Source organism: Eriocheir sinensis, chromosome 21, assembly GCF_024679095.1.
Source record: "Eriocheir sinensis breed Jianghai 21 chromosome 21, ASM2467909v1, whole genome shotgun sequence".
NCBI classification, from domain to species: domain Eukaryota; kingdom Metazoa; phylum Arthropoda; class Malacostraca; order Decapoda; family Varunidae; genus Eriocheir; species Eriocheir sinensis.
In genome coordinates this window covers 995803-1016303 of record NC_066529.1, presented here as the reverse complement: position 1 = coordinate 1016303, position 20501 = coordinate 995803, and the positions used below count along the sequence as shown (strand labels likewise).

General features: G+C 46.7%; 1 long non-coding RNA gene across 4 annotated transcripts in view; it reads right to left on the bottom strand.

Annotated features, from left to right (window-relative positions):
• The window catches only part of LOC127001482 (uncharacterized), a 125718-nt gene that overhangs the window by 12038 nt on the left and 93179 nt on the right, over nt 1–20501 (bottom strand). For all 4 annotated transcript variants that reach the window (XR_007755305.1, XR_007755304.1, XR_007755307.1 and 1 more), the window contains one exon: nt 9819–9965. This is a non-coding gene — a long non-coding RNA (uncharacterized LOC127001482). The remainder of the gene's footprint in view (nt 1–9818; nt 9966–20501) is intronic.

Below are 20501 nucleotides of genomic sequence, written 5' to 3'. Positions count from 1 at the left end.
TCTACAAGTCAATAGGAGAAACGTAAAAGAATCAAACATATTACTGAAAAAAAAGACAGCGACGAGGATCAGCGCTTGTCGAGGTCAAACCATTAGAGGAAGAGGCAGAAGAGAAGGAGGAGGAGGAGAGGGAGGAAGAGGAGAAAAGGTAATGGATTTTAAAGTCATGAAAATGATAATATTGCCAAGGAGCAGAGGGAGCGGCCGAGTGATGGGTAGGGGTGGACGGGGTGGCGGTGGTGGTGACGGGTGGTGGTGATAAACGGTATGGTGGTGATAATGAGTTCCTGAGGGGGTGATGGTGACAGCTCAGAGTGGTGATGAAAAGCTATACAGGAGTGGTTGTGGTGGTGATTTTATGCAATGGTGTGTGGTGAGGAGTTCGAGGGTGGTGGTGATGGTGGTGAGGGAGCGTCGGTGATGATGGAAGGGAGGATGGTGGTGGTGGTGATGGTGGTGGGTGTGGTGATTTCATGCGATAGTGGTGACGAGTTCGACGGTGGTGGTGGTGGGTGTAGCGGTGGTGATGATGGTAGCGGTGGTAGTGATGACATGGATAATTTAATACCCTGAGGATGGTGAGGGCGGCGGTGGTGTTTGTGGTGGTAGTGGTGGTTGTGGTGGTAGTGAAGGCTTTCGAGATGGTGGTAATGACAAATCTGCGGCAATAATGTGTCTTGGTGAGTGACTCCGTTGATACTGATGCGAGGCGATGGTTCTATAAATGCTCGTGTAAATGTTGACCAAGGGGAAAAGGGGTGGCAGAGGAACGGTAAATATATCAGTGTTGACATCGAGTGAGGAAAAGCGCACCAAATCCTGTAAAAAAATAGGAAAAAAAGGACGAAGTAAAGAGCAAAAATAGAGAACTAATTAACGAGTGAAGCCAAACAGGTGTCATAAAGCGTGATTAGGCAAGCCAGGTAAATACTGAGTGACTTGAAAGCTCCCCCCTCCCCTTTCCTCCCCCCCTCTCTCTCCTCTCCCCTAAAAACAAGTGAGAGTCAATGCATGTCCCCGGAATGGAAATGAGTCGAGAACAGCGCCGAATCAGGAACTAGAGTGAAATTAAATCTTTCTAAATCCTTCCAACTAAAGCTGTCGAGGATTGTGATTTTCGAAACGTCAGGATAATCGTTTTTTTGTCTGTCTGTTTGTTATTGTGTTAGTTGGGCTGTGTTGTTGTTTTGGTTCAGTGTGTGTGTGTGTGTCTGTCTGTCTGTCTGTCTGTCTGTCTGTCTGTCTGTCTGTCTGTCTGTCTGTCTGTCTGTCTGTCTCTCTCTCTCTCTCTCTCTCTCTCTCTCTCTCTCTCTCTCTCTCTCTCTCTCTCTCTCTTCCTATCGTTTTACATTTTCCTTTCACTTCCTCGGTCCACTTCCCTCCACCTCCCCCTACATCCTTCCTCCCTCCCTCCCTCCCTCCGCACTATCTCTCCCTTTCCATTTCTCCTCAAAGGTCAAGGCAAGAATAAAGTTTTCTCGACACTTTCATGTGACCTCGAGGCACTTGGGGGCACAAAAGTTGAATATTCGTTTGTCAATAATATGCCCCTGTGAGCGTATGGTGCCTTTCTCCCTTATGATCAAGCAGTAGGTACCTCACAGCAAAATCTTAAAAGTAATAGGCATTGAGGGAAAGAAGAAGCAATTTTTTTTGTATTATCTGTATCTATTCCTGATTGTAATGTCTCTTATTTTCCATACAGTTACTAGTAGAGTACATTTAGTCCTCGTACTATACGTAACATAGGGGAATTTTCTGATATCTTAGTTAATCAAAGAAAAAGAGACTAATTTCTCTGAATGCCTCTAGATGTCTCCAGTCAGGATACTCGACGTAAAATAACAAAGGTTGCAGGACTTGCCTCAGTTCCTGGAAGAGGAGGAAAGTGCTAAACAATGATAACACTAAGCTCCGTGATGATGATATATAAAAAATAAAACGGAGATGGTTGAAAACTAATGAATTATTTATTTGCGAAACTGAACCTTTTGAAACGAAGGAAACTGCAAGACCATCAAGGCTATCTTACTTCCCGGAGCTTCACATCCTCGATTTGATTATAATTGATATGCGAAACCAATCCGACGAAAGAGACACACAATAAACACACGTAAAAACAGGGCACAGGTAATAATCAATGCATATCGGTGTATTTGTGTTTTACCAACTCTACAAGCGCCACAGTATATAATTATTTTTAATCATAGGAGTTACCAATGGCAGAATTTTCCTCTCAATATGCGTGAGTGCCAACAGCGGGAGAGTCCAGTGATGCACTAAACAAAAGTGTCTGATGAGTGACAGCGAGTAATGGCAGTATGCTTTTCATTGAAGGGAAAAACACGTTGATTACCGGAGAGTTGAACACGGAAACAAACCATCAACAGGAGAACGTGTTTAATCACCACGAGGCGGGACAGGAGGAGGCCCAGGGATTCTAACGCAACACTTCCCTTGCCTTCGCCATGTCGTCCATTTGGAACTTGGAAGATTAATGACAACCTCCTCATTATCACTTACGGCAAGGTGTCCTTGAATCTCTCTCTCTCTCTCTCTCTCTCTCTCTCTCTCTCTCTCTCTCTCTCTCTCTCTCTCTCTCTCTCTCTCTCTCTCTCTCTCTCTCTCTCTCTCTCTCTCTCTCTCTCTCTCTCTCTCTCTCTCTCTCAGTGGTTTACATTTCTTTTTTGACGTTCCTGTATGTCGGTGATTAGGTTGTCATCAAGAGTTATACAAGACAACGGAATATCCTCGCCCAAGAGTGTCGCGAAATTGGCCAGTGGCAGCCTCCTCCACGATGAACACGGCGGCGGGGAACGAGGAGGGTCGTGGTAGGCCTGAGCCTTAATATCATCCATGGCTTCACCGATTATGATGAAGCTATTGCACGGATGGCTGAAGCCACCGATAATAACACATCCCTTAGTGGCTTCGAGGTCACGGACTGCGGTGAGGACTGCGTAGGACAGTGGACAACGACGTCTCTGAGCAGACCATCAAGGGTAAGGAGACCTCACAGCGGGGCCGCTCACGCCCCAGGCCTCCCGCGCCCAGCAAGGACGTCGCGTCTCCTCCCAGTACACCGCTGATACCTGAGGGTGTTTCTGGCCATATTTGCGGCGCTTTTGGGTGAGGCGGAATGGGGCAGCCACAAAGGGGACAAAATAAGTAAGGTTCCACAAGCCCTTCATTCACATCCATCCCCATGTGGCGAGTGTTTATTTTCTCTTCTCTGCGCCTCCCATCCTCACACACGTTTACCCGCGGGCTGTTTACTCATTCCTTTTCCCCTCACTCAGCGTGTCACGAGTCTTTCCGAAACCTTTCACATGTGACCTCTTTATATACTTCAGTGTATTTTGATTATGCAGCCATGCTTGTGTCTGTCTGTCTGTCTGTCTGTCACCCTCCATGATCAATATCTGTTCTTCACGTCGGAGTTGGAGAATTTATTCTCTTCGCTAAAATATATTGAAAACCACCTCACGAATTGTTTCTTCCATCCCGTATTACAATCTTTTCTGCGCCGCTCGGTCAATTAGCTTCGTCCGGTCCATGCAAGTAGGCCTCGAGTTTCATGTTGCATTTTCCTGCTTCATTTTAATAAACAAATATAACTCTCTCAAACGAAATTTCAAACTTGCAGCAAATTTTCTGAGGGAAGTTGTGTAACTTTCGCATTTTGTTTTACTTATGAACAAAAAAATTCTTGACAAAACACACGGGCTTTTGAGACTCGACACACTATGAAATTTGTCTCGCCCTCTCCTTCGTGTCCACTCTGAAGGCGATATTGTGGCCTTGGTGTATTTGTTCAAGTTGTTATATATACCGTGGTGCAGGCGAGGGATTTGACTGATGGAAGGGGTACTTTTTTTTCTCAACTTCTTTTTTACGTTATTCCATTCTTTCTTTCTTTTTCTCTCTATTTTTTTTTCTCTTTTCTTTTTCTTTTTCTCTTTCTCATTTCCTTTCTTTTCCTACTTTCATTCTTTTTTTCCGTCTCTCTCTCTCTCTCTCTCTCTCTCTCTCTCTCTCTCTCTCTCTCTCTCTCTCTCTCTCTCTCTCTCTCTCTCTCTCTCATTATTGATCTTTTATTCTACTTGACGATGCCTCCCCCCCTCCCCCTTCGTCAAACAGCCTCAGAGTCATTATACGGACCTTCAAGTAAACTGATATGAAGCTTTAATTAGCGTGTGTGTGTGTGTGTGTGTGTGTGTTGAGAGAGAGAGAGAGAGAGAGAGAGAGAGAGAGAGAGAGAGAGAGAGAGAGAGAAAGCCAGCAGAGGTGAGTACAAAAACAAACACTCCACATTCAACAACAACAAAAATAAAGAAAAATATTACAAAACGGGCTTACAATATTCCCCAGAAGCCCGCACCCACTTCCTTGCTATTTCCCAACCGCCCCTAAAGACCCAATTTCTTTCGTCTCATTCCTTCTTTCTTCTAATGAGCAGCGAGGTCGACGATACAGCGCCTCGGGGGACTAAGGATGGAGTACTAGGTAGCGTGTTATGTCTAAGAGCCGATTTCACAGTCCAACACAGTGTCTTCGTAACAGCCCGAACCAAACTATAGAATCCCATACAATCCAAAATGGTGAGGTCTTCGATGCCACACTAAATACACAAGACTTTTCCCGTATAGTTTCATCAAATTTGTGAACTTAAATATAAACACCAGACACTATACAAGGAAATTTCAAAGGCTCTGGTATTGGTTTGGGAGCTTACTAACCCATCACGGGGAACTGTGAAACTGGCCCTAAGTCCTTCTCCTAACTGCAGGCGGCCGAGGGTAAACATGTTTGCGCGACTGCCTCTGTTCATGGGCCGTAGCTCAGGGTGGGTCGCCGACGTGTTCTCAGCCCTCTCTCGCTGTTTCGATATTCTCAGACGCTTTGGCCCAAAAAGGACATGAATCAGGTTCTCACGAGTGTTTTTTTTACGTTCACGGTACAGATGAAGGGTCAGACTACCACCAGGGTCATAAAACTACCCCTAGAAACGTTGAAGACCTCTATGTAAGCCGTGTAAAGTGTGTGTACTTGGACGACGATAAAGCTACCCCAAGATATGCTCCAGACCTCTACGAAAGCTTTGTGAAATGTATGTATATAGACGCCGGAATGTTTAAAAATGTGACCCCTCTGATTCCATTCCCTAAGCAGCTCCTTTTATTGCTTCCTTGTGCCCTGTGAGGCTTTTGAACGCGCCATTCTCATTTTTAATATTCCAAAGATGACTAAAAATTTGACATAGACGCCGGAATGTTTAAAAATGTGACCCCTCTGATTCCATTCCCTAAGCAGTTCCTTTTATTGCTTCCTTGTGCCCTGTGAGGCTTTCGAACGCGCCATTCTCATTTTTAATATTCCAAAGATAACTAAAAATTTGATTCGAATAAACAAAATAAAGGCTAACTGTGAAAAATCAGTACAAAGCCAAAAATGGTTGTTAAGATATACTGCTTTTCTGTGTTTGGAAGTTTTGGATCCATGTGAATTCGTCTTAATTTCTTGCATACGTAAGGCGTCGTGGAAAAGAAAATGATACTGTTCAACTTAATTTCAAAAGCAAAGTTCCGTGTCATTCTCTGTCTCCTCCGCGGCAAATTGGTAGTTCATATTCATTTGTGACTGATAATTAAATTTTTGCTTTTGACGAGGAAAGATTAGTCCATCTTTGAGAAAAACTTTGTTCTCTGTGGACCTGAAATTACACACACACACACACACACACACACACACACACACACACACACACACACACACACACACACACGAACAGACACAAACACACATATATACTCACTCTTATCCTACCAACTCCGTGATTTATGAATATGAAAGCTGAAGAGCTGTATTTATTTCCGAGTTGCCACCCAGTTTTTTTCCCCTTTCATAAATAATAATCCTTCATAAATAAACATCATGCACGCGAGAGACATGTATGAAACAAAAATCTTTATACATTTTTCACTGCGTTTTGTCTGATGCAATTTTTTTTCTCGGCGCTAGTTTTTGTTTGAGGTCCACAAGGGCGAGGCAGCTAACCATCAGAGGGCGTCTTAAGTGATAAAAAGAGAGAGAAAGAAAAAGTTTACACCCTTCAAGCTGATCACCGGGGCCGCAGGTTCCTCCATGTTCATTAACACGCTTTGGGGATCGCGGCAAAACTTTGGACTGAAATCTCTGTGTGGACGAACCTTGAGCCGCGGCCGTGGACGCTGATCCTTAACTGTTTCCGTCGCGGCTGGGTCAGTGCGGCCGAGGGACAAAGTTGTAAGGGGAGGAAGGGGAAGCGATAATGATTGAAGGCGATGGGGGAAGCGCGGAGAATGAAGGAAATGTGGCCGAAATTGACCAATTAAAATGACATTGTGGCCGGGGGTCAGGTTCGGTCCAGGGAGGGGGGCCCGTATACCGCTCCTATTGTAGCGGGTAATGGCTAGTCTCTCTCTCTCTCTCTCTCTCTCTCTCACACACACACACACACACACACACACACACACACACACACACATATACACACACACCTAGGTTGGCAGCCACGGTAATTAGAAAATATTAAATTCATGCTCCAGTATTAAGTGTTAATTTTTTTTGTCACCTACGTACTGTTACTCCCCCAACCCTCTCATACGCACACAGAAACACGTACACGCACGCGCACACACACAATCATCATCATCATCATCATCATCATCATTATCATCATTCTCGGTGCCTTCCTCTTGGGTGTTCAGCAGGAAATAGCTCACCTTGAATCCACTTGACTAGACAATACCTGCGCGGCGGGTGTGTGTGTGTGTGTGTGTGTGTGAGAGAGGCGGCTGGCGGCTGGCCGAGGAGAGAAGCGCAAAGGGCGGAGGGGAGTGGAAAGGCCGAGGAGGAAACAGGAGGCGCTGGACTGCACGAAAATGCCAGTTTCTCAGCCACTCTCCAGCGACACCTTTTCTCTGTACTGTGCGGCGTCGTTCACCACAGGAATGTACACGAAGCGAAGAGAAAATGCTTGGTGTTAGATTGTTGGGCCTGAAGTCACTAACAGCCAGACCTCGACATTCAAGATTTCTACGATATCACCCGCAAGCCAAAGTCTATTTACCGATTCTGGCGGAGCGTAAAAAACAACTCGCAAGAACACCTGTAGTGACGATTAAGAAGTTTGTACGGGTTTTAAGATGTATTCACAAGTTCTGTTATCCCAGCACACGCTATAATTCGTCGTTTAAGTATTTCAGCATCAGTAACATAGCTCAGGACGGTCTGCCCCTAAGATTTAAGTAGCAGGTCACGAGCGTTCACTGTGTAGGGGATGAGAGGAAGAGGGGACGTGATTGAGCCTTGAGGGCCCCGTATCCTTATTCAAACGCCTCGGCCTCCCATTGCAATTAGCTTTACAGGCCACATCAAAGGTTAGTCGGGTTCTCATGGGTGTTTCTTCCGGCTCGTGGTGCGGAGTCCTTGCAAAGCTATCACTGTGCTCATAAAACAACCTCTGAGAACCCCTAAAACTGCTACGAGAGACTATTCTGACGGGTACAATAGGGGATCGAAACCCTCAGATTGTATACTTTAACACAACCTCGATGCTCATACACTCTTCTTATCTTGGCATGAGCAGAGGGTTCATGAGGTACGTAGATAGGTTTCCATTCAACATTATGTATTAAGACGCCTCTCTACTCGAAACTGACCTCTCTTCTCGCCACTCAGTTCTTTTTATTTTCATAGGAGCAGTGGGTAGCGTTTTTCTCCTTTGTTTTTGCCCTCAAGCTGGTTTCTTCACTGTAAAACCCCAGAAAAAATGTCCTCAAGCTTATTTCTAACCTCGCCTGTCCCTGCCGCGGGGTGTGGCTCGTCCCCTTCCCTGACCACCGTGAAGGCCTCACCCCGCCCGCCACCTCGCTCTGGTAGTGGACATTTTCGTCTTTTTTCAAGTGGCCACCTACTTCAATCAATGTTCTTCTCCTTTAAGTGGATGAGGAGGAGACTAGGGAGGAGGAGGAGGAGGAGAATAAGGAGTAGAAGGAGGAGGAGAAGGGACAGGAAGAAGGAGGACCAGAAGAACTCTATGCAATACGAACACTTCTACCCTCGCTATATTCTGTTCAACAAGGGAGGCAAATGACCAACACTCGCGAGAGCCTTCCTTCTTAAAACTGACGTGGAGTGAAAGAGAAAATTGTTGCACACGCACACACACACACACACACACACACACACACACACACACCCTACGTCTCTTACTAACTGTCCTCGTGTGGCTCGTCGTGACCTTCCTCGTCGATATTGTCAGGACGGAACAGAGGGAGGGCGGTGACATCCTCGGCACTGCTGGCTCATTAACTACAAATTACAGCAGCTGAGGCTTGTTACGTACGGTGTTCCCTGAATTTCCGCAGGCGTATGTGAAGCTGGATATTATACGTGTGGCGTGTGTGTGTGTGTGTGTGTGTGTGTGTGTGTGTGTGTGTGTGTGTGTGTGTGTGTGTGTGTAGGGTTGAATTACATTTGCAAACAGGTGTGTGCCGGGTGTGTACAAGGGAGTGAATATTCTTCCTTATTTTCTTTAAACACTCTCGACTGATTGTTTTCTCTCTTTCCCGTTGGCGTCATTTTTTTATCTCTCCTCCTTCTCTTCCTCCTATTTTCTCTTCTTGCTTTCCTCCAGTAGCTTTACCTCTCTTCCTCCTCCTCCTCCATATCCTGTTTTCTCTTCCTGCCTTCCTCCAGTACCTACGTCTAGTGAGTGCAGATTCGTTTTCGCTTCCTCTGTTAATAAGATGAACCTTAGTGACATTACTAACACAGACAGGACGCGAATCACCGTAGATGAGGAGGCATTCACGCGCGTTCCTATCGGTCTCTAAATAGCTCCCCTCACCCGCCAGCCCCAACACATCGGCGCGGAGGGCAAGTATGGGAAGGTGACAGCCAACAACAGGATCACTTCAATAAAATGCTTGAGTAAATATTGACGGGCGGGATCTTCGGTGTTTATGTTGGGTGATGCGCTGGTGCCAGTCTCCCAGCCATTGTTTACAGAGCTTCGGCGCAGAGCAGAGTGAGGTTGGCTTACCGTGGAGGCAATCACCGCGCGCTGGCTCCCTCTTTAGCAGCTGTCAATGTGCCATAATGCTCCCTCCTTCATGTTCCCGCCGCGTGCCATAACTTTATCAGCTATTTACGAGAGGATTTGAAAGGGAGTAAAACGTTAAGAGACTAATAATGTGTGTTTTCATGACTGTTGCGTGTGTGTGTGTGTGTGTGTGTGTGTGTGTGTGTGTGTGTGTGTGTGTGTGTGTGTGTGTGTGTGTGTGTGTGTGTGTGTGTGTGTGTGTTTTGTGTGTGTGCGTGTGTGTGTCGCCTGCAAGTTCAAAGAAATCTATGCGCATCGAGACAGTCTTTTGTCCTTCGCGTCATAAATGTTACGCTTGAACTCTACACACACAAAGAACTCGAACCAAAGTCAGAGAAGAATAAGCTCTGGCACCACACAAGCCAAGAGTAATATATTAATAATGCAGAGAAATGTGAAATTAATTTATGATTGGTGAATTCTCGGAAAGGCATAATTGGAGGAGCAACATTGAGTCTCTAGGATCGAGGCAGATAATTGATGGCATGTATCTTCATAGCCATTGGCAATACTATTAGAACCATCCGTCTGTCTGTCTGTGTCTCTCTGTGTGTCTGTCTGTCTCTGGTATGCCTTTCTGTGTCTGTCTATACCTGTCTGTTTGTGTCACTGCACTTATTCTCTGACAAACTAATATCTAGAATAACAACTTAAAGTAATCGCTCCTTACCTCACATTCCTCTTTTTGCTTTCCTCTCAGTGGCATTTTTTTTTCTGTGACTTTATTTTCTTTTAGTTCAGTGGTCCACCTCTTGAAGCACCGCGTTCATTCCTGTGTGATTGCTAACATTTTCTCCTCCACGGAACTCTTGTGTACCTGAAGAAAGGAGAAAAGGTGTTAATCATGTGTTTATGGGCTGGGGGGAGAGAGAGAGAGAGAGAGAGAGAGAGAGAACGAACCTGTTGCATTTTCATCAGCGCAATATTCTGTTGATCTTTTCCCATCAGTCCCCTCTCGCTCTTCCTCTTCCTCTCCCCTCTCTCTATCTCTCTTTCTCTATCTGACATTTCTCTCTCCCTTCCTTCCTTCTGACCCTCTTCCTCTCTCTCTTTCTCATCTCTCTTATCCATGTACCTTTTCCCCTTACTCCTCCTCTTCCTCTTCCCTCTCTTTCCTCTCTACCTGATATTTCTCCCTTCCTTCCTTCCTTCCTTCCTTCTGATCCTTCCCTCTCTCTCTTTCTCATCTTTGTTATCCCTGCACCTTCTTCCCTTCCTCCTCCTAACCTTCTTCCCTCTCTTTTCTTTATCCTTGTTCCTTCATTCTCACCTTCCTCCTCTCTCTCCCTCTGTCTCCTCAAACTTCCTTCCTCCTATTTCGTAAACATTTCTCTTTCTATCCCTCCCTCCTTCCCTCCTTCTCTCTCCTCTTTCCCTCAACTTTCAGCTTTACTTCCTCCTCCTCCTCCTCTTCACTGCACACACTTTTTTTTTCTTTCCTCCAAACTATCCTTTTCCCTCCCTCCCTCTCTCCTCCCTCCCCCCTCACATCAAACTCCCCCCATTCTTTTTTGTCCCCTCCTCCTCACCAGCATCCTTCTTCCTTCCTTGTCGCCTCCGCTTCTTCTTCCCTTCCTCCTCCTCCCCCGTCTAGTCTTCCCTCCCACACCTCCTTGCCCTCTTCCTTCCTAACGGAATATAAATTGGGACCATGCGGAAGACAGGTTTTCTGGCCGTCAACGAAGCCACCAAGGGATGATGTAACGTTTCTGGGGAGTCTGGGCGTGAAGGAGAAAGGAAGGGAGAGGGATGGACGGAGAATATAGGGAAGGGAGAACTGAAGAACGGATAGGAGTAAACATGAATGGAGGATTAAGAAAGGATATAAGAACGGAGCCACCCAAAGATGATGCAACGTTTCTGGGGAGTCTGGGCGTGAAGGAGAAAGGGAGGAGGATGGAAGAACAAGAACGAAAAGAACGGGAAGGATGAGGAAAGATGAACAACAGAGGATTAAGAAAGAATGTAAGAACGTTTCTGGTCTGGACGTAATGGAGAAAGGATAAAAAGAAGAAAGGATGGATAATATAAGGAAGGAAGAACTGCAGAACAACAAGAACGGACAGGTTGAGGAAACGTGAGCAGAAGAGAATTAAAGAAAGAACGTAAGGAGTAAAGAGCTAGGAAAAGGGAAAGGAGCAAGGATGAACGGAGAAAATAAATGGAAGAACGGAGGAACGAGAAGAACGGAGAGGATGAGGAAACATGACGGGTAGAGAATCAAATAAGAATGTAGGAAATAAAGGAAAAGAAGGATAAATGATACGAGGAATGGAAAAGAACGACTGGGAAAAGTGGGTGAAATGATATAGGGGAGGAAGACAAAAGTGGAGTAGAAAAAGAGAGAGAGAGAGAGAGAGAGAGAGAGAGAGAGAGAGAGAAATTAAAAGGGTACATTGAGACTGAAAAACGAAAAAAAAAAAAAAATAGGGAAAAAGTGAAAAAAACTGGATGAAGATGGAAAATTTAAAGAAAGAATACGAAACACACACACACACACACACACACACACACACACACACACACACACACACAGAGGCACCTCCCCCCTCCTCCCCTCACACACACAAGCACACATGTGGAATTGAAACCACAGGGAAGTAATATTAATCTATTTATATCTATACATAATGAGCTTCTTGATGAGGTGGTTTTTCAATTATAAATCCTCTAATTACCACAACTCGGACTGGGCAAGGCTGGGTGGGAGGAGGAGGAGGAGGAGGAGGACTCGAGGTTGCAGAAGGGGTCGGGGGAGTTTGGTATACGGGAGCGGGGTAACAGGAGAGGAAGAGGAGAGAGAGGAGGGGGGAAAGGAGAGAAAGGGTGAGCGAGGGGGTAAGGAAGGGGGTTGAAGGGGTGAGCGAGGGGGTAAGGAAGGGGGGTTGAAGGGGTGAAGGGGCGAGGGGGTGAAGGAGGAGGGAATAACAGAGAGAGAGAGAGAGAGAGAGAGAGAGAGAGAGAGAGAGAGAGAGAGAGAGAGAGAGAGAGAGAGAGAGAGAGAGAGAGAGAGAGAGAGAGAGAGAGAGAGAGAGAGAGAGAGAGAGAGAGAGAGAGAGAGAGAGAGAGAGAGAGAGAGAGAGAGAGAGAGAGAGCGTAAGAGAGATTAATAAAAATTCGGGGCAACCGCGGGATGGCAACGAAGAAGAAAAAAAAAACACGAAGAATTTCAATATATTCATAGGAGAGGAGAATGCAGGAGGAGGAAGAGGAGGGAGAAGAAGAAGAAGAAGAGGAGGAGGAGGAGGAGGAGGCGGAGGAGGAGGAGGAGGAGGAGGAATATGGATGACAAAGAAAGATAAGATACCAATTAAGTGAACTGTTTGCTTACGTCGAGGTTACAGAACAGACCAACGAGGAGGAGGAGGAGGAGGAGGAGGAGGAGGAGGAGGAGGAGGATGGCAAAGTAGTGATTAGCTCATTAGGATGTTATATGGGTATCAGATTGCTTGTTTAGAAATGGGACAGGGATGTAGATAGATAGATAGGAAGATAGATAGATATAGATAGACAGCGAGACGAGGAGAGGGGAACACACACACACACACACACACACACACACACACACACACACACACGCACCGCCCCCCCCCACCCCCCCTCCACACACACACTCACACAGTCGTCGAAACAAAACATAATTAATTTTTGAGCGACTTTCCGCAACTTGATTTTGGCGACGGAGAAAGTTTGCAGCGGCTGTTACTTTTCTTTCTCTCTTTCCTTGGGAGTTGGTGGGTTGGGCATTCATGGCGGTTCAAGAAATAAAAGCCGTAATTCATTTTCCGAAGAGAGAGAGAATTTCTAAAGAACTCAACTTTTCCTTTCCTTTTAACCATTTTGTTTTGTTTCAGGAGCGATTTCAGTCACCTGTTGCTTCTTATCTACAATACGTCAAACGGCTAGACTGAAAGTGAATTAGAAAGGCTCATAAATGTATATTCTGAGTGACTAAAAGAAGAACTAATGCCTGAAACTCCCCTCCAAAAAAAGATCTAACGCTATCATTCCATATTGAGCAAAAAGGTATATATAACAGTATACCTTCAACTCCATAACCTCACACGCAAAGAAAACGTATAGTCACGCTAATTCTCGCATCCTATCAAAACATATACACAACAACACATTAATTTCAAGAACACAGTAATCTCATGATCGATATAATCACTCGAGAGAAGAAGAAGGAGGAGGAGGAGGAGGAGGAAGCCAAAATGGACGGCATGAGGCAAGGCAGGGCAGGAGGATGCAATGATCTTAAGACGAAACAAGAAGGTCACTAGCGCTGAACAATGGAACAAAAGCCTCATTTAGCTCTTCAACCTCCTGTGTGCTGGGGGGGGGGGATAACTGGGGAGGGGCGTGACTGGGGTGGCTGGGGAGGTAATGACAGGGGGAGGGGATGGATGGGGAAGGGTTTGTAGGTTGTCAGGGGAGTGAGATGAAGGCGTTGGTTGCATGGGTGAGAAGAATGGAGGGTGAAGATGGTGACGCTCAGGCTGGGTAGAGATGAGAAGGGTAGATTAGTGAAGTAGAAGGTATGATACAGATAAGCTTTGCAGGATATCAGTGTAGCGAGATGGAGGCGTTGGCTGCAGGGACGAAAGGAATGGTGGGTGGAGACGGTGGTGGTGAGGCAGGGTAGAGAGGAGAAGGGTAGATTAGTGAAGTAGAAGGTGTGATATAGCTAAGGTTTGCAGGATATCAGTGTAGCGAGATGGAGGCGTTTGTGGCAGGAGGGGCGAATGAAAGGAATGGAAGGTGAAGGGAAGGGTAGTAGGGTAGAGAGGAGAAGGGTAGATTAGTGAAGTAGAAGGTGTGATATAGCTAAGATTTGCAGGATATCAGTGTAGCGAGATGGAGGCGTTTGTGGCAGGAGGGGGGAATGAAAGGAATGGGGGGTGAAGGGAAGGGTAGTAGGGTAGATGGTGAAGTAAAGAGTATGATAAAAAAAATAATGCTAAAAGAAGTAGTTATGCAAGAGACAGGCAGCGAGGGGAGCGGTGAGAGAACAATAGGAAGCTTATTAAGGACGGGACGCGGGACACGGATGCTGCTGAGTGGCTGGTTACACGTGGATGGGTTCCTCTTAGGCTCCTCGGTTGAAGCCATCAAGGTATAGCCGATCAGGTATGAGGATCAATCGTAGCTTATGTGTCTTCCCTTCCACCGAGCCACCGAGAACCTTGACAGTATTTCCGCCTCCACTACCAGCATCACCATAACTACCACCACTACCACTGTCACCACCACCACAATCACTTACCATCACCACCACCACCAAGAGCAACATCAAGATAATTACTGCAACGTATACCAAAGACCTCTTCAGCGTTTCTACTACTACTACTGCTACTACTACTACTACTACTACTACTACCATGTGACTGCAACGGTACCATGTGGAGCCGCAACCAATAACTAAGTAATAAATGATACAAACGTTGGCGGATGGCGGGTTCGATCCCCCCCTTGAAGCCTTTATCCCGCGCTGGTCACGGAAATAAAAGAACTATGAAAAACGAGCTGTCCCATTTTCAACCTGACTCTGCTTTAAAGTTAGGGCATAGTCTCTCTCTCTCTCTCTCTCTCTCTCTCTCTCTCTCTCTCTCTCTCTCTCTCTCTCTCGGGTGTTCCCCATCAGTGGACGCTCCCTGGATAAGCCTCTTGCTAATTTAGGCTTGTGACGTAACTGCCTGACCTGATTTGATCACCACCACCCCTTTGCGGCGGCGGTGGTGGTGGCGGCGAGGCGAGCACAGGCGGGAAAAGGTGAAGATACACATTTGTTTTGTATGTCGTTCTCTTCGCGATGTTTTCCTACAAGAATTTCGGGGCCGCAAGTTGAGTTTCTTTTGCTGGATATGAAGTGATGGGATGTGTCGTGTAAGGCTTGCGCATGGAGCGTACGCGTGCATGGTGTTAGCTATGTTGTCCTTTTTTTATAAAATACCCATATTTATTTTATTTTTTCCGAGGTGCAGTTTCCTATCATAGCGGGTGCCATGTACTCTAATCACGAAGAGTGTGAGTTCCAAATGGCATCTGTGTGTATATTTCGAGGGTCAGTCTCTGCAAGGCTTGTTCGCCCTTGGAAGCGAGAGAGAGAAGGGAGAGTTGTCGAACTGTTACCCCATCAACGTGACGGGCCGAGGCATTAATGTGAATGCGTGTTTAGGAACTACTCTGGGGCGTGAATAACGAAAGGGTATTTGCAGGTCGGCGTTGGTCTCGGTGTCGCTATTTTGTAACATTCGTCCGTGTCACAAAGGTATCTGAAACCTTCACTTTTGAAATTTTTAGCTGACTTCATTTGTACTGCGAAGTTTCGCTGTCAGCACCGGCACATGGCTTGGTCAAGGTACAATACCGCCATGGAAGTGTTAAGACCCAAGTGCTTCACAGCGCGATCAGACCTTAGGACTGGCAAGATTTTTTTTCAGGTTAGTTTTTCTGTTATTTTCGCTGTTTTTCTCCTCTGATCCCCTGCGAATTTCAATGAGTCAACTCCCGATGGATTGCACGTATCCAAACACTGAAGTTTGCAAAGCAGTTGGGAATTGTTCACCGATGGCCGCTAACTCGATCGGTGAAACGCACCGCCGCGCCTCGGGCAGTGAAAAGTTCAGCAGCCTGGCCAGCAGATGCCGTGGCTCAGCGGGCCCCGTCACGTGCCTGGTGGGCGGTAAGGGCCCTCCACCGGCGCCGCTCCACATCATCAACACTGCTGATGATAATGCTGCCTCAGCCACCCAACGAAACCCCCCTGCCGGATACAACCAACGGGATCAGGCAAGGATCAGGAGGGATGCGCCAAAAGCTTCCTGTGACGCGCGGCCGCACAGCTTCAGGGCCACCCCAAAGGCGCCTCCTGCAGGGGCTCCATTACCCTTCTCAAGCAGGGGCTGACGCGAACACCAGCGCATCAGTCGCGTATCGACCGACCGCTCAACAGGATAGAGAAAAATAGCGCGGCAAATCATTATGTTCTTAGTGCTGGCAAAGGAGCGTGACTTACTCTGCGGATTAAGAGAGTGCCTGGCAAAACACCAGCCGCCCTCAACAACGGGTCTACAGTAAAGGCCCATCCAAGAACTGAGGCTCTGAGGAGACTGCGCTACCATAATAATAATACAAAGTAAATATAATAAGTCTGCAAGATGAGTTAGCATCATCTGCGCAGCTCCTATACACCTAACACCATCTACCTTCCTCACCGATTCATTAATTATGCTATTTCTTGTTCATCATCCCTGCACACACCACTGTTAAGAGTTTTAACCTTCACTTCAACTACAAGGATCTTAATATGGGACTGGCGTACCGGGAAGGTGTCGCGAAGCAGAGCTCAGAGGAAGGCTGGGACGGGAGCGAAGATCATGCCAGCCCTCTCACAGTATTAGTGATACCTTGCAAAAAATCTTGTTCAGCAATATTGAAGACTTGCATTCAGTAATATATTCATAGTAATGGAATATATAATCAAAAGACATTCAGGGGCAGCGAGAACGAGGGAATGGAGCGGCAAGGAACAGTCCTGATAACACACAGAGGGCGGCGGGGAGGGGCGGGGGGCGGGCGGCAGATTCGGCAAACACTCTTTCTAAAAACACAGCAATAGGCCACTGTTAGGAATTAATTGCAAATAAACAAGGCAACCAATTAACGCTAAAACCCATTAAAGTTGTGTGGATTAATGAATAACAGATGAAAACACACACACACACACACACACACACACACACACACACACCCTGGTGGTGGAGTGGCAGGCCACCTAACAGGTTCATGCAGCAGGATCAGCCTCGTGGCCTCCGAGCAGGTGACGCCTGAACACCCGCCGCCCATCCCGCGCCCTGGCTCGCCGGGATGGAAAGGCTCAATAACGTTTTGGATTTGGGGTCCAGATTAGGGAGTGAATATCCTGCTCTTTTTCATTTGGACCAAAAAATTGCATTTACTTCTCTTTCATTTGCGTGTCAGTTATACCACTTCATTTTAGGGGAACAGCACATCAGAGGTAATCAGTGGAATAAAGTCGTTTATTGGGTCAAAATCGGTATTTGGGAGATAATTGCGTTGTCGATGACGCAGAGACTGCGGAGGAACTTGTTAGCGATGATCCGCACACGAGGTAATTAGGGACAGTCAAGAGGGACCGTCACTTAAGTGATGTCTGCTCCTGTGACCGACGGTGAGCGTCACGGAATGTTCAGGTCAGTGGCTGGCTATTTCTGGATGGTCGAGATGTTCATTGCTACATCAGTGTCCTGGAAGCAGTTCATGCACTTCTTGTGGACACTGTGCATGTCCTTCGCTGAGATCAAGACCTCTTCTGCCAACAATGCATATGAAGCTGGAAACTACAGGACGATAATTCTGTTGGAAAATATTGACGAACGCGTCTTCCGGCAGCACTCCATAAAAAAATATTCTTAAGAGTTTGCACACGACAAAAAAATACAAGTACATTTTATCCTTAATCATTCCATAATGCTTTTTATTGCAAATTTAGACATATATGTGCGTCGAAAAATCTAATTGAAAGTTTCATCTATCGAAACTAAGCGTGGGACAAGCGGTAGTCACAACCACCCACACCCACTGACGAGAACCGCGTTAGTCACAGCCACCCACACCCACTGACGAGACCCGAAGCGACGACGAGAAGGACGAACACACACACACACACACACACACACACACACACACACACACACACACACACACACACACGCATTCGCCCACACCCACCCACACCCACATCAAGCAACACTCGTCCAGGTCAATTGAGGACGGTAATTGGTCTTGGAGGGAGCCACCGCGCCGCTACGCCACCGCCGGCACACCTAATTGGCCCTGGCAGGTGTGTGGGGCCCCGGGGAAGGCTTGATGGCCCCCTTGCCTACACCTGGGGAACCGGATTCTCTCTCTCTCTCTCTCTCTCTCTCTCTCTCTCTCTCTCTCTCTCTCTCTCTCTCTCTCTCTCCCCCCCGCAGATCCTTATTGTCTGCTAAAACGCTAACAAAGTCTTATTCATTAAATCTTGCACAATGCGACCCTCTCTCCCTCCCTCCTCCTCTCCCTCTCCTCCTCCTCCTCCTCCTCCTCCTCCTTTCATCTGCTTCCACCACGGTTCTTTGCATCTTTTATGAAATCTGTTTTCTTTTTTGTTATTTTTTTTCGCCGTTTTGTTGAGGCAAGTTTATTCACTGTCGATTTTTCGCTCCCATGTTATTTTCCTTTAATATTTGTGACGCTAAACCTGTTATTCTCTTCTCTTTATGATTCAGTTCTGCCTCCTCCTCCTCCTCCTTCTCTTCCTCCTCTTCTTTTACTTCTGCCTCCTCCTCTTCTTCCTCTTCTTCGTTTACTTTTGCCTCCTCATCCTCCTCGTTCTCCTCCTTTCCTTCCTCTTCCTCCTAATCCTTCTCTACTAACCTCTCTTTCTCATCCTCCTTATCCTAGTTCCTCTGGTTATGGTCATCGTTAAAGTCCTCCTCCTCCTCCTTTCCTTTCTCTTCCTCTTATCCTGATCTACTACCCTCTCTCACATCTTCCTTGTCCTAGCTTCTCTTTGGTCATTGTCGTTGTTATAGAAATCTTCCTCCTCCTCCTCTTCCTCCTCCTCTTCTCCACCCTCTTTCCCCTCATTAGCTGGTTCTTCTCCTCCTCTTCCTCTGATCATCGCGCTAAAAACGTTTTCTGTAAGGCAATCGTAACATGTCTTTGATCCCTCCTTCTTTTCCACTCTCCGCTAATGGTGTTTTCTGTGTTGAGTTTATTTAATCAATTATAATTATCGGCGTTATGTGTTCCTTTATTGTCTGTGTTAATGCTCCTCTCTGTCCTCGTCCTCGTCCTCCTGTTTTTCTCTCTTTCTATTTTTCTTCCTATTCCTCATCGTCTTCATTTTTCTCGTCCGTCTCCTCCTCCTCTTCGTCTTCTTTCTCTTCCTCTTCCTCCTCCTCTTTATTTTTTCTTCATTTTCCTCCCCCGTCTCCTCCTCCTCGTCTTCTTTCTCTTCCTCTTCCTCCTCCTTTTCATTTATTCTTCCTCCTCCTCTTCATTTTTTCTTCATTTTCCTTCCCCGTCTCCTCCTCGTCTTCTTTCTCTTCCTCTTCCTCCTCCTTTTCATTTATTCTTCCTTCTCCTCTTCATTTTTTCTTCATTTTCCTTCCCCGTCTCCTCCTCCTCGTCTTCTTTCTCTTCCTCTTCCTTCTCGTTTTCATTTATTCCTCCTTCTTTTAATTTTTTCTTCCTTTTCCTCTTCTTTCTCCTCTTCATTTCCGCTGCCTCTTGATTTTCCTCTTCACATTCCTTTCCCTCTTTCTTTTCCTCCTCTTCCAAATCTCCTCCTCTCGTTCCTCTTCCTTCCATCCGTGTCTCTTCCCCTCCTTCCTTTTCACTTATAGCCTCGAACCACTTTTCTCAATATCACACTTGACAGCAGGGCGTGGAAGGGGGCAGCGAGTGGTGACTGAGGCGTGTTGGAGGCGAGGTGTTGCCGAGAGTGTCACTGAGGGCCGCCGCCAAAGCTCCATACAGGGCCAGAGTGGTGCACAGGTGGCTGGAAGTGGGGAACGATGCCTATCTTTAGACCGACCCGATGGATTATGGACATGAATTCATTGGCTCGGATTCTGTTATGGAGCTAGATCGTCCCTCTCGGTAGGAAGACGAAGGGGAGCGCCGAGGGTAGCTTGGGATAAATGGACGAGATGGGAAAGAGAAGGGGAGGGAACAGAGTGAGAGAGAGAGAGAGATAGTGAGAAGATGCGAGTGTGATGAGAGGAAGGGACGAGATGTGTATCGAGGTGACGGAAGGGAGGGACGAACGCGGGATGATGCTGGGAATAGAAAATGGACCTGAAATAGAAAACAGGGAGATAAGCAGGAAGTTAAGAGCTGATTGAAGGGGAGGAGGAGGAGGAGGAGGAGGAGGAGGAGGAGGAGGAGAGGAGGAAGTGGAAATGTAAAGAGAAGATGGCAGGAGGAGGAGGAGGAGGTGAGGAAAGGAAAATTTGATATATTCCAAGATGGACAAAAATATCCTGTGACTGGAAAGCCAAAGTCTGCACTTGACAAGAGACGGAGAGGAGGAGGGGGCGGAAGAGGAGGAGGAGGCGGAGGCGGAGGAGGAGGGAGGGTGGAAACATGGAAGAGCAGGCAACATAAAGTGTGTTGGCCTGTAAGGAGGTGCCCGCTTAGTGATATAATCAATTCACCGGCCATGTCGGAACCAAAGCACTTAGCCTTTGAACGTGCGGGGCCGTTTAATCCACTCGTGATGCAAAAAAGTAACGGTCAATGCGATTTTTAAGAGTTGATCGTTTTCACATGAAGTGTCTCT